The sequence below is a fragment of the Scomber scombrus genome, chromosome 9 (genome assembly GCF_963691925.1).
Source record: "Scomber scombrus chromosome 9, fScoSco1.1, whole genome shotgun sequence".
Taxonomy (NCBI): Eukaryota; Metazoa; Chordata; class Actinopteri; order Scombriformes; family Scombridae; genus Scomber; species Scomber scombrus.
The window spans coordinates 29,110,824-29,124,484 of NC_084978.1; the positions used below are offsets into that span (position 1 = coordinate 29,110,824).

Sequence of the window (13,661 nt, forward strand, 5' to 3'; positions counted from 1 at the left end):
GTCCGATCTACACCAAATTAATCACACATGTAGAGGGTCCCACCATGAACACGTCTATGCATCAATACTGTGTCATATACACAGCGCCACCTACTGGCCACAGGTAGTCAGCCTCATATGACAAACATTGTCCGATTTATATGAAATTTACAGGATGTGTTCTCGACATCATACACTACAACATGACATATAATTGGTGGGTGATCTCTAGCGCAACATAGTGAACACACGCAGTGATATTTCACCACATCATGCGACGTCAAATAAAAGCCTGCGTATGAAGACGTCTACCTGCGCCACAGCCCCACATGCATGGGGGGGGGGGGGGGGGGGGGGGCGAGGGCCCGTTCATCGCTGCTTGCAGCTTTAATTTAGCAGGTTTCCTCTCAAAATAATCCACTGGCTTGTCCTTGATAGTAGAATGTTCCGTGTCTAAATACCTTCAATGGATTCACATGCTTTTTCGGTAGGGTTTGAAGCATTGGCATCTCTGGCATCTGGCAATGAATCCATATTTAATCCAGATCTGCCAACAGTTTACTCCTCCGGGCCCACAATACTAAGCTCCACACCATACAGGATCGAGCCTTCTGCTCTGCTGCTACAACCAATCTGATGGACCCTTGACACTTGCAAAAGGCTTAAAAACCTTTATATTTGAGATGCTGATATACAAGTGAACTTATAAAACCAAATCTTGCTTAAGTTGTTTGAAATGTTATCATTATTAATGCAGTTGCTCAGTTCATTGAAAGAGGAAACAATAACAAGAGGAATATGCTGAGATTGAAAATGCTCATTAAAGTTGACAACGTTATTCATTTGTGCCTACGCTTAGTTATTACTTAGCAGCTAGTTGAAAGCTGTAGCCGGTTTTTTGGTAATGTTGGGATGCCCTCTAGTGGACAGAACATAACATAACCACATGTTGACAGTGGCATTGGCAACGCATAAGCCTGTGTACATCATAAATATTATTATAGACTGTTTTAGTATAATTTGAATATTAAAAATAATAATGAATGAAATTCAAATGGGAATTATAGAGGAGGATTGACAGCCTTGCATTGTACTGTCAGTTGAAGAGTGTTTTTTTCCTCATGGTGGGGTTACTGTCCTCATCTTAAGTAGTTCCGGCTGTTTTTCAGCAGCAGTAAAAAACAAAACAAAATTAAACTTTAGTCTTTCTTCATCTTTAATCATGCTGATTATCAAAAGCAAGTTGCTTGGAGATGCTGCACTCACACACACTGCACACACGTAACAATAACCCCTATGCTTTATGACCACTTCATAGTTTATTTTAATTAGATTATAAAAACACTTTTTGAATTAATTTCTCTCTGTGCTAAACAATGGAAAAATAAGTGGAGATTTCCAGGAAATTAATAACAAAGCATACTGCTCCCAGTTGTTTTCACCACCTAGGGGGTTTGTAACCTCGGCTCTAATTAATGGTTTACTGATTGCTTTGCAATGCAAAATAAAATGTTGGTCTATATTTATTACTCATGTGCTGTTTGTTTAGCGCTGTCAATAAAATTCAACACTTCTTGCACATTTCAGTTGAAAGGATGGATTGAGAGGTTCCAAGGTTTTATTGGGAACTACTTCAACTGAAATTCATTCCAGTCTAAATCCAGATATATAAGAATTTTATCTGTATAGTTTAGTTGTAAGATGACTATCACACGTCCCACAAAATGGAATAGATAATAAAATAAATAAGGTTCTAAACTGACTTTTCCTAGCATTTACTATATGTTTTTTATGACTAAATGCATGCAGTATTCCTCCCATTTATGCGTCTCTGTGTGTGTAATTCCTTTTTCTTTATCTCCAGTCACACCAACAAACAGTGACAAAGGGTAGATTTTCTGTTAAAGATAAGAAGGTGCAATTTTCTAAAAGAGATATCATTTTCTGTTATTTGTACAATGGTTTCACCTCAAAGAGCAGACTTTAGCTTTGCTTCTATTATTCTTGTAATTAACTTGCGATCACAGCACATGTCAAGGAAATCTTTCAGAAAAATTAAAGAATCAATCCTAATTGTCTTGTTTTGTTTTACAAAAGCTAATCTGCTGATTAATATAAAATCAGAGTAAAACAAAAGCAGTGTTTGCCATTGCGCCTGATGTGTTATTCATGAGGGGATCATTGTTATCTGTGTGCTTAATTGTGTGCTTTCACGATTGCATCACAGAGAAAATGAGTGATGGTAGAGAGGAAAGTTACTATTTCTTTCTCTGTACTCCACCCGCAAACACACATTCCGATCCGTTCTTTTTGTGTTGTTGGTTCACATTCAGTCTGTAAGTGACATGTGTGCAGCAATGGTATGAATACAGCTGAGGCCTTCAACTGCCACCCCTGTTGCTGTTATTATCACTGTTTTCCCACAATGCATCTGTGTAGTTTTAGCGCTATTATGGAGTTACAAATGGTGACACCATGACTGAGTTTAGTAGGTATAATGTTTGTATTTTACCTAGAAGAATGAAATAAGCAAACTGCCAGAAAGGGACACATTATTGCATTCTGACCATGTGCCTAGCAGTCTGCTCAAGAATGATGTGTCTGAACGTACTGATATTTGGTATATCACTTGATTTGATGGGAATCAATACTTGGTAGTACTGACATATTTTGGTCAGGTTATTGCAGACTTTTCTGTTGTTATTGGAGACTTTTCTGGTGTTTTGCAGACTCTGAAGTGAAAGCACGTATCCCTCTGCAGTTACTGTCCTCAACGAGCAGCGGGTGCTGCCATGAGCCCCTCCCCTGTCCCAAAGCACTCACAGGCAGGTTCACAGTAGCCTCGCGCAGCAGACCCAGCTGCAGTCATAGCAGATAGGAGATCCACACCACTCTGCGTCCAGACTGCAAATGAATTGCACATGCGCAATTCCACCCCGCATAACAGTCTTTTGATTGAATTTGATATTCTAACATTTAACAATACAGAACAAAATTGATTTAAATTTTAAAAAAACAAACCAAGAATCAACATTAGAAAGTTCATTTGTAGTTCTAAACATAGTTAGGGTTTTTTAACTCACTTTTTGTCTCTCCCAAAACGTTATTCCTCTCTCCTACAGCGTCTATTACAATTACATGCAAATGGCCAATTATAAAATAGACAGACAGACAAAAGGAAACTAAAAGAAAAAAGGAGACAAGTGTAGGAAATGCCTGTTTAAGGATAGTATCAAACAAAACGGCACCAGATGGCAGCCTGATTAAAAAGATTCCTTACATGATGGGGTTTTTACATTATTCCCTGCTATTCCCTATTATACTTTCACAGCTCTCTTGGCACACATACTGCATTTTAGCTGTGTGACTTGGGACACATAAAACACAATTAAAGCCACTTCTGTGACACTGTGCTACATATAGAGGATTTAATATACTGTACATTTTTATATCATTATTAATTTTGCAAGGCTTTCTGAAATATGCAACTCACTTAGTGAGTGAACGTCTGTGGTTTGTTTTACGGACTTGTCTCTGACATTATTATTCTTAAGGGATTTAAATGGTTTTATGCTGAAGAAATGATCAAATAGAGCAAAACTGTTAAGGCCTTACTTGAACGCTTGCTTCAAAAGGAGGCAGATTCCATCCAGTTACAGACAAAGGTGGGGTGCTGGCCTTAGTTCATTATAAACAGGCTTCAACAAAATACTTTTTTGTTGTTATTCTTTTAATCTACTAACCTGTTAACAAAACATAACCTTCCACATGACTCACATGTGCCACTTCTATGGTTAAGATTTGGTTAAGTTTAGGCAATTATAGCCTATTGGTTAAAGATGTGGTCATAGTCATAGAAAGCATGGACATTTTGTGTGCCCAACCTTCCACCCTGTCTGTTAAGTTGGAGGTTGAATGAGGTTAGGGGTTGTCCTCCAACCTTTATAGAATGTTGTGTTCTTGACATAATGTAGACTGCAGTGTTTACCCAAATGTCCCAAATGTGTAGTCAGTCAAACATCCACAAAACATTTATGTCAAAAACTCATAAACCTTTAATTAAGAAATCAGCTAAATATCAGCATTGTCTGACGTAGAGACCAGATATTAATGAAGAAATGCTGAAAAAGAAAAGATCTATGGTGTGTGCCATTTGCACTCTAGGCCATTAGGGGGCAGCAACTGGGTTATGTTGGTGACCCTCTTTATTAGTTGAGATAAGCGATAAGACTAAATTGCATAATGCTGCCTGAATTATGTTTTCTCACAATTTACATGTCTCAGTACAATGAGAATATTTTGTTCTTTAATGTATTTGGCAAGTTGCAAACCCCGTACTCTGGGGCTGGAGTCCTGCCAACATTTATAAAATAAATGTATCACCAGATTTGTTGGAAAACACATTGCCTATGAGCATAATGCAAGCAGTGATTACATTTGCAATTTAGTTGTATATTAAAATAATTTCTAGGAGACAGGGATGCAGTTAGAGATGTTTATATACGGCCAAAGACAAAAGACAAGAGAAGTAACATGGACTTCCACATAGTTTTAAGGGGCTTACTTTGTGTTTACCTATTTCTTTCTAGCTGTCATAACACATCACACACTCTGCATTAGATGTTCTATAGAAGTGCACATAGACAACTTATTGATACATCGTGCCACAGCTCGCTGAAGTTGCTTCTGATCCAATTAAAGGCAGGGATGGGGATCGAACCCACAATCTTTGGTTTACGAGACCAACGCCACGTTTGTGCTGTTTACTGTTAATCATTTCCTTGTTCACCAAAATTAGGGAGGGGGTTGCAGTGTAAAGCATTTGTAGATTCCAATCTCCAAACATAGGAACCACATGTTCAATATAATAATATAGAGTAACACATACCTGCATGTATTGCAAATATGCATTTTGAAACCAGATTTAAACAGGGTCTTAATTATCTGTAACACACTAATCAGCTGATCTCCTTTTGACTTGGCTTATTGTTTAGGAAGCTAGTTAGCTGAGTTATGTTGCTTGGCTAGTTAACTCAGACAATGGTAGTTAATGCTGATTCCTTTAAAGGTGTGGATGGGGGTTGAACCCATGATCTTTGGTTTACGAGACCAACGCCTTACCACTTGGCCACCACGCCGTTCTCACTCATAGTATATTCAGTTCAAAAGCCACCTCCTTAAAATTCTCTCAGTTTGTATAATTTTGAATGAGAGTCCCAGATTCATTGACTACAATGATTTGCTCAGCTAGTTTCCAACTTTGTCTCCTGTTTGTTTTTGGGTAGGAAGGCTGGGTAGAATGGGTTTATCAGAGCTTTACTGGAATCAGTGTGACTGAATCAAAAGAGTAAAGTTTTGGCCTTTAGAGGGAAATGTCTGAGAGGAACTGCACCGTTGGGAAATACAGTAGTGACACCTTTCACATTACTCACAGTCATCTGATCCATTGTTATAATACAAAAATAGATTGGTGCAGCTTTAACATGGGACAACATTTTTTTAATTTTTACATTAAAAAGACATAATGTTATATATGATTAACAGTAGCTGCATAGCATATGCTTATTTATTTGTCCACTTTCATCTTTCTTTTTCCTTTAGTGCCGTTTCCATGAAGGCAGTTCCGGGTGAAATTTAGGAATTTTACAGGAATGTCCTCTCACTCAGTCCTCTCCGCCATTGTGTCTCCATTGCAGAGGACATTGAAAGGACCCACCGGACTCTGGAGGTGATTCTGCAACAGTTTCGATCGTTGCATAATAGTATAGCGACAGTTTTGACCGTGACGTCACAGAGGCAACGCACCAAAAGCATAACAACTCAACAAAGAAAACAACAACGAAGAGGTCAACATGGAAGGAGCTTGCGCCTCTTCGTCGGTCCACATATCATACGTCTTCTTGTCCATCTCCATCTTTTACTACTACTCTTCTTCTGCTGGATTTTACAAATGCTGCTTATTTTGGCGCTCTCTGTTGATGTCACATCCCGCTGTGAGTATACCCAATCAGCAACGAGTCAACCTAAAGTCGCATGAAGTACATACCCAGTAGCAGGGACTGGTTTTTCCCCCGTAAAAGTTCCAGGAGATTGTCATTCAGGGGCGTACCTGCTATGGAGACACGATAACGTAGACTCTAAAAGTCCCTTTTCAGTTTGAACAATTCTGTTGAATTCTGTTACATATCATGACACACACACACACACATTAACACTCATATGCCCTGTTAGCAAGTCCCTCTTTCATGCTTTTTCCATCTGGTCACCTTGTATTATTTTCAGGGTCTTGGTGGAGGTTAATTGTAAAAGAAAAGAAGAAATGCACACACTCACTGAATTCCAGTTACACTGAGTTTTAACACAAACACTGCCAGAAACCAGGCAAAGACTCTCACCTCTACACACACCTCCAACACAATGCTTATTTCTCTAACTTATTGTCTTTCTCTGTCTCTCTGTCTCTCTCTCTCTCTCTCTCCCTCTCTATATCACTCACACACACACGTTTTCTTTACCTCCTTGTGTTACTGTTATCAGGCCACAGTGACCTCTTGCCTCCCTCGTTGTCAGGGTCTCAGCAGGGGTTAATTGTCTAATAACTGAACATGTCCAGGCATCACCTCATTTCTGCTGAGACACTGGATTTCTATAATACCTGAGAAAAAAAGAGATTTCCCCGGGCAGAGACTCTGTACGTGTATGCATGTGTGTGTATGCATGTGTCTGTGTGTGCTTGTGTGTGTGTATATATATGTGTATGTGTGGAGGAATAGCCTAGACTTTAAAAGGGTGGAAAAGAGGCTTACTGGACACATGCATATCCCCTTCAGCCACATACTCAAACACATCAGGAATCCCTGTTTATCAAGCCAACCCTCCTTGCATTTGTCTCTGTACATTCATTGAGTCTTCAACTCTGTAAAGAATTTTAAAACTGGAGGAGACACAACAGAGTGAGCTAACAAAAATTCACAACTGCAGTCATCAAACTCAGCTGTCACATGGACTCAGCTGGGATCAAACTGAATTATTTGCCTCTTTTGTACAAACTTTGAATTGGATATTAGTTTCACACTTCTGATCAAGCTTAAACCAGCAATTATTGTTCATGAAGAGAAAGATATATGAAAATGTGATCATCTTGAAGGCGTGGATGGGGATTGAACCCATGATCTTTGGTTTACGAGACCAACGCCTTACCACTTGGCCACCACGCCAGTGTTTAATGATCTGTATAAAAAGGTTTTGTTCTGAAATGGTCAGTATTTATGGAGAACAGCCAGTTTTAATAACATTAAAAGGAGCTTCACTGTTTACTCTGAAGATGTGCATATAAGAGTGTTGTCATGTCATTGTAGGATGGTGGCTTGAGCTACATAGAACGTGTAATGATTATACCAATGACTGCACTTCAGGAGACTCATCTGTTAAATTTGCATACAACACAACAGTCATTGGCCTCATCCAAGATGGTGATGAGTCTGCATACAGATGGGAGGTTGAACAGCTGGCCCTCTTGTGCAATCACAACTACCTGGTAGTGAAACTTGTTCAACCTCCCTGCATAAGCTGGCGCAGGAGCTGCTGATCCTGTTCTACACTGTAGTCATCTAGTCTGTTCTCTGCACATCCATTACTGTGTGGTTTGGGTCAGCCACCAAACAGGACTGGAGCAGACTACAACAGGCAGTCAGGCCTGTAGAAAATATCATTAGTGCTAACCTGCATCGGAAATCACCACAGACCCCTCAGACCCACTCATCAGGAATATAACCTCCTCCAACTTCTCCCATATGGCAGGCGCTACAGCACATTGTACACCTAAACAACCAGACACAGGAAGTTTCTTTTTGCAAGCTCTAAGTCTGATGAATAATTAAATCAGTTACTGTGCAATGACACCAAAATATCCACTGTACCTACAAATAAATATATGCATTAGTTTAAAATTCAAAATGTACAATAGCATGTATACATCATCCATTTACTGTTAAAAATAAATTTGAGCAATATACTACACATAGCCACCTGTTTGTATATAAGGTGACATATTGCATTATTCATACAATATTTCAGCACTCCTTACACTATTTGTACTCTGTTTACAATTTACAGGAATGGTTGTTTCCATATGTATGCATCTATTTTTGACTTGTAAATAATAATGATATGTAAATGGTATGGCAAATGGACTGTACTTATATAGCGGCTTTCTAGTCTTTGCGACCACTCAAAGCGCTTGAGCACACATTCATGCACTGATGGCAGGAGCTACCACGCAGGGTGACAACCTGCTCATCAGTGCATCAGCTGAAGCTTGTCAGATTAAGAGGAATCTAATCATTCATACACATTATGACAAAACGAGAGCAATTTGGGGTTAAGTATCTTGCCCAAGGACACATCGACATGTGGACTGGAGGAGCTGGGAATCGAACAACCAATCTTCCAATTGGAGGACGACCGCTCTACCTCGCCACGGCCTTTATTTGTGTTTTATAACCTTCTTATAATAATGAACTCATTATCCAGCAGCTGAAGCTTGTCACCGGGCTGGATAACAAGTCAATTATTAGAATCAAGTGTGTTAGAGTGGGGAGATACCTAAAACATGCAGAGCAATAGCTCTCAAGGAGTAGGGTTGGAGACCACTGGTGTATAGTATCCAGATTTTTAAGCTCGTCAGATTTAAATGATACATAAAGCCTAGTGTCATCTGCATAACAATGGTAGGCAACAAACTTAAACTGATGAATAATATGACCAAGGGGAAGCACAAGCTGAACAAGATGCAACCAAGGATTGAACCATGTGGAACCCCACACAAATATGAGCAGACGATGAGACAAAATCATCAGTAGTCACCTTGAAAGATCTCTCTGTAAGATATAAGGAAAACCATTTAAAGGCAGTTCCATCTATGTCGACCCAGTACTTTAGTCCATATATTAAGATGATGTGATTAATGGTGTCAACGGCAGCAGACAAGTCTAACATTACTCAAATGTAGTGATGATCGGAATCTGCATTCATGAGCATATCATAAGCAGATTTCAGCAGAGCAGTTTCAGAACAGTTTTGGTACAAAGCATAATTTAGATATTGGTCTATAATTACTAGGGCGTGTTGGATCAAGGTAATGTTTCTTTAAAAGTGGCTGACTTGTTTGAAATAGTCTTGGAACAGCCTGGAGGACAGAGAGTCATTTACAATAAAGAAAAGACAAAGGGCAATGATTGAATACCTATTTGAAACATTTGGAGGATATAGTGCCACAGGGGGATAAGTGAATGTGTGACACAATATAAAGCAGATTATTTAGGGAAATGGGTATAAATTAACTCAACATTGTGGGGGAGGTTATACATGAGGTGGAGGGTGTTATAGATGCTTTGATACCCTTACCCTTTTCAACAAAATAAGCTAAAAACATATCAAAATTTTCAACAGAGGAGGCTGAAACACTTGGAGAAGCATACGCAAGAAGTGCAGCTTTTCTACATTCTCTTCTTAATTGGCGAGTATCATCACTTCCCCCTCTCACTTAGGTGATGGATTTGACTGGCGCATTGACCTTGCCCTAATGAGAGCAATGTAATCTAAAAGTGATGAGCATAAAACATTAAACTTATCGACCAGGTCATTGAGCCTAAATCATGAAACTTAGTTAAGCTGCTATACTGGGCAGAGCAAGCAGATGAAAAATTATCAGCAAATCTCTCATTAAGGATGTGAGAGTGAACTGATTTTGGGGAAGGAGCAGCTACTTGATGGGGAATATCAAACAAGACTGTTTTTGATCAGAGACAAAATCTTTCAAGGTGAGGTAGTTAACATAAATTACATAACATAATAATTCACGTGTGGGATGTTATACATGTTGTTTAAGGTTAAGAGATTCACATCTTCTTAAATTTTCTGAAGCAAGGCTATTAGTGGGGCTGTCTACATGAATATTAAAATCTCCAACCAATAAAGTTTTGTAACAGCTAAGAACAACAGACAAAATAAGATTAGAGAAAACAGATGAGAAGCTACTATTGGGTTTGGGGGGGGGGGTGATAGATAAAATTACAGCAGCAGACGCTAGCTGCTCTTGTAGCTTAGACTGTCACTGTAGAAGGTGATCGATGAGGCTTTCAATGAATGAAAGTTCTGACTTAATGCTGGAGATCACTTAGGCAGACGCAATTGTTGTTCACACTGACCTACAAGTGGTCACACTGCAATCAGTTGGGTTTCTCAAGCCCTCAGCTTGGAGAGCTGATGTTTTTAGCCTGGAGACTTTTAACTAACTGACAGCTAGCAGCATCTCCACTGAATAAAAGACAATGACATATCATGTGAAGGGATGAAAGAGATGAAAGATCCAAAAACATCCAACACATGGTAAGTAAAATCGACTGTAAAATGAATACAGTTGGAAGGCTGGTCTTGTTAAAATAGTAAAATATGTGGAGACATCAGAAGAGTATCAGGGCAATATGATGGAGGAGGAAGGCAGAGCTGTTCCAGTCACATCACCTACAGCTCAAAGGCCGGCTTCCATCAGGGTAAATACGTTGAGAGATGATAGACACTAGAGTCAAATTCCAAAGAAAGAACACAGATGGTAGGAAATATTGGAGGCATGGATGGGGATTGAACCCATGATCTTTGGTTTACGAGACCAACACCTTACCACTTGGCCACCATGCCATACTTGTACATTTATTGTATTTTGGCATCCAGTCACTGACATAACAGCAGTTTATGATGGATTATTTCCTGTGGTATAATTTAACACAAACACACACAGAGTCACACAAACATCAGGCGTTTGTTTGGTGAGATAAGAAAAAAAGAAGAAATATCCAAATACAAACATGAGATTTTATGAAGCTCTACAATTCTGTGCTGCTTCTCCCTTCAGGTGTAATAGCTTGGAGCTTTTTCCTTTTTGCCCAAACATGATCATGACTGACAGGACACACATTCAAGCAGTAAAGCATGGGTGTGTATTCACAGAGAAAACACATGCTGTGACACTCCATATGTCACATATGAGGAAATACACATGTCAGCAGGAACTCACACAAATGCACACTCGAGTATGTTTGAGATCATTGTTATTAGTCTTGAGTCTGTATGCAGTGGCATCCATTTTCTTACACTGTAATTCAAATGACACTGGAAAATTACAGAGAATCTCAGAGAAAAATCACAGAACATTGTTTGTGTGTGTGGGTGTGTGCGTGCGTGCGTGTGTGTGTGTGTGTGCGTGACTTGTCTTGTGACAACAGATCACTCACCTAAATTACTAACCTAAGGTAGCTGTTATATTGTCTTACTTTGGGCCTGAATTTGGCCTATATTTCAACACTGATATATTGATATATACCGATATTCCTTTCCTTCATTTTTCGAACAAATGCTATTGTCTGACAAATCTAACAAACATTATATTTACACATATTTACATGTATAATACAGATAAAACTCACAGAATTGTATGAGAATGTAAAATGTGAGATTCTAAAATACTGTACTGCAATTTTGGAAGTGTTTGGTCACTGGGAGGCACTACGAGTGCTCTGCTTTTGACAAAATGAATTATGTTGCTGTAAAGCTTTCAGTTATAAAGGTTGCAAGCAGCTGGGTAGCAATAATTAAACAGTTAATTTTACCATTTACACCTGTTCTTTTCTGATGTGACATATAGAAATGTCCTCTGTGAAAAAGGCCTATTCAAGGCACTGCAGAGTTGATGGTGTGGACAGATCTCAGCCTCAGACCAGGAGACAGAGTTTGTACTTTGTCATTTTGGATATGGCAGAATTCCTTGCAGTGCATATTTTCTATTCATCATTCTGTCACTGCAGAACAAAACCGCTATGAAAAATAAAACACAGTTTGGTCGCAGAGTCCTTTCTGTTATGATTTCCACACTAAAGCACTTGAGTGTGTGACAAGTTGTGTTTACTGTCAGAATAGTAGGGTGCTCTTCAGGTACTTACTCATGGGTAAACAATTCAGAGTGACACAGCATTGCTTTCAACTGACTCGTTGAGCTTGGATTGTCCAAAAAACAGCCAGAATTCCATAAACAGCAGAGTTCTGCATTATTGATAACATTGGGTTGACAGTTGGTGTTTGCCAGTGGAGGTTCACACATTTTAAACCGCAGATTCTGTTGCTGATGCATTATTCTGTCATATTTGTATGCAACACCTCCACCACAGTGTATCTGATATATATTTTACATAATGCATTAACAGCACATTTACAAACTGCCACCAGTGTTGTTTTGCTCTGTTTATGTCAAGTTTAGTCAAATCAAAAATTCATTTTTTTATTCTTATTAAAATGATTAAATGATTCAACTAAATTATACATGTCAATATATTACATTAAGGAATTCATTAGAAAATGGGTTGTTAACTGCAGAACATTCAGGCATTGACATAACATAACAACCAATAGCCCAGCTAACAATAATGGTTCATGGGACATCAACATTCATTGTTATAAACCTCATAATAACCACGACAACCCCATTCTTTATTTTTTAACTGTGCTGGGAGGAGTGACGTTGTGCCACAAATAGACATGGTTGTAAGGACCATATTTCAAAGTTCCAAGGTCAGGTCATGAAACTTAATACAAGTGTGATAGAGGTGTGTGTGTGTCTGAGTTGAGTGAAGTGTGTGTGTCTCTGAGTTGTGTGTGTGTGTGTGTGTGTGTCTGAATGGGGTGTGTGTGTGTGTGTGTGTGTGTGTGTGTCTGAGTGGGGTGTGTGTGTGTCTCTGAGTTGGGTGGAGTGAGGTGTGTAGGGGGAGCCTGTGCCTCTCCTACCTCGACATCCATGACGACCACCCTGCGATTGATTCAGCCAGTCACTTCCTCTTGTTCTAATCCTGATATAATCGCAGATTTTGTATCGCCCACGGACTCGCTGCCACCTGCTGTTATGAAGGCGACCTGCACAGGTTCTGTCCCTCACTGACGCTTTAGTTCTACCAGGTTCCACTCTCTTTCCAATCTTAATAAATGACAACGTACAAATACAGGATTTTTCCGGGAAATTGTTCAAACGGGAAACCAACAGGGTTTTTTTTAAATTACGGGAGAATCCCGGTAAAAACGGGAGGGTTGACAGGTATGCCTTAAAGTCCGTGTAAAGTAAGAATAATAATAACTGGTCAGTGCTCGGGCCCTAATAATCTTTACAGATACAATAGGGCCTTGCACTGTTCAGTGCTCGGGCCCTAATAATAATCCTTACAATTACAATAGGTCCTTGCACTTTCAATGCTCGGGCCCTAAATATGTGTTCTGAGTTTGACATACCACAGAAAAGTGTGTTGTTAACCACCCTGCCATATTTCTGCTGCTAACTCAGCTGCTAGCTCGGCGGCTAGCTCGGTGTCTAACTCGGCGGCTAAGAAAATGTCTGAATTCACTTTACACAGTCTTTAAGTGTTCTTTGTACCCCTTGATCTCAAAATCCTAACTCTGTCAAACCAACACACATCTTTCACACAGTGTAAAAGTCTGCAGAACCTACCCTTTCCAAAGGGCTGATCCACTGATCTGTGATCTGTCATCACCACGCTTGCAGACTCGCTACATCCACGGGTTAAAGTGGATGGCGTTCAGGCATCTGAATACATCTGACTGGCAGTTTCATACATAGTACCATC

At 39.4% G+C, this 13,661-nt stretch overlaps 3 non-coding genes across 3 annotated transcripts; all 3 read right to left on the bottom strand.

Moving 5' to 3' along the window:
- Window positions 1-5,045: 5,045 nt before the first annotated feature.
- On the bottom strand, window positions 5,046-5,117 carry trnat-cgu (transfer RNA threonine (anticodon CGU)). Its single transcript has one exon. It is a non-coding gene; the product is annotated as a tRNA-Thr (tRNA).
- A 2,007-nt stretch (window positions 5,118-7,124) lies between these two features.
- trnat-cgu (transfer RNA threonine (anticodon CGU)) lies at window positions 7,125-7,196 on the bottom strand. Its single transcript has one exon. It is a non-coding gene; the product is annotated as a tRNA-Thr (tRNA).
- A 3,409-nt stretch (window positions 7,197-10,605) lies between these two features.
- Window positions 10,606-10,677, bottom strand: trnat-cgu (transfer RNA threonine (anticodon CGU)). The gene has a single exon. It is a non-coding gene; the product is annotated as a tRNA-Thr (tRNA).
- Window positions 10,678-13,661: the final 2,984 nt, after the last annotated feature.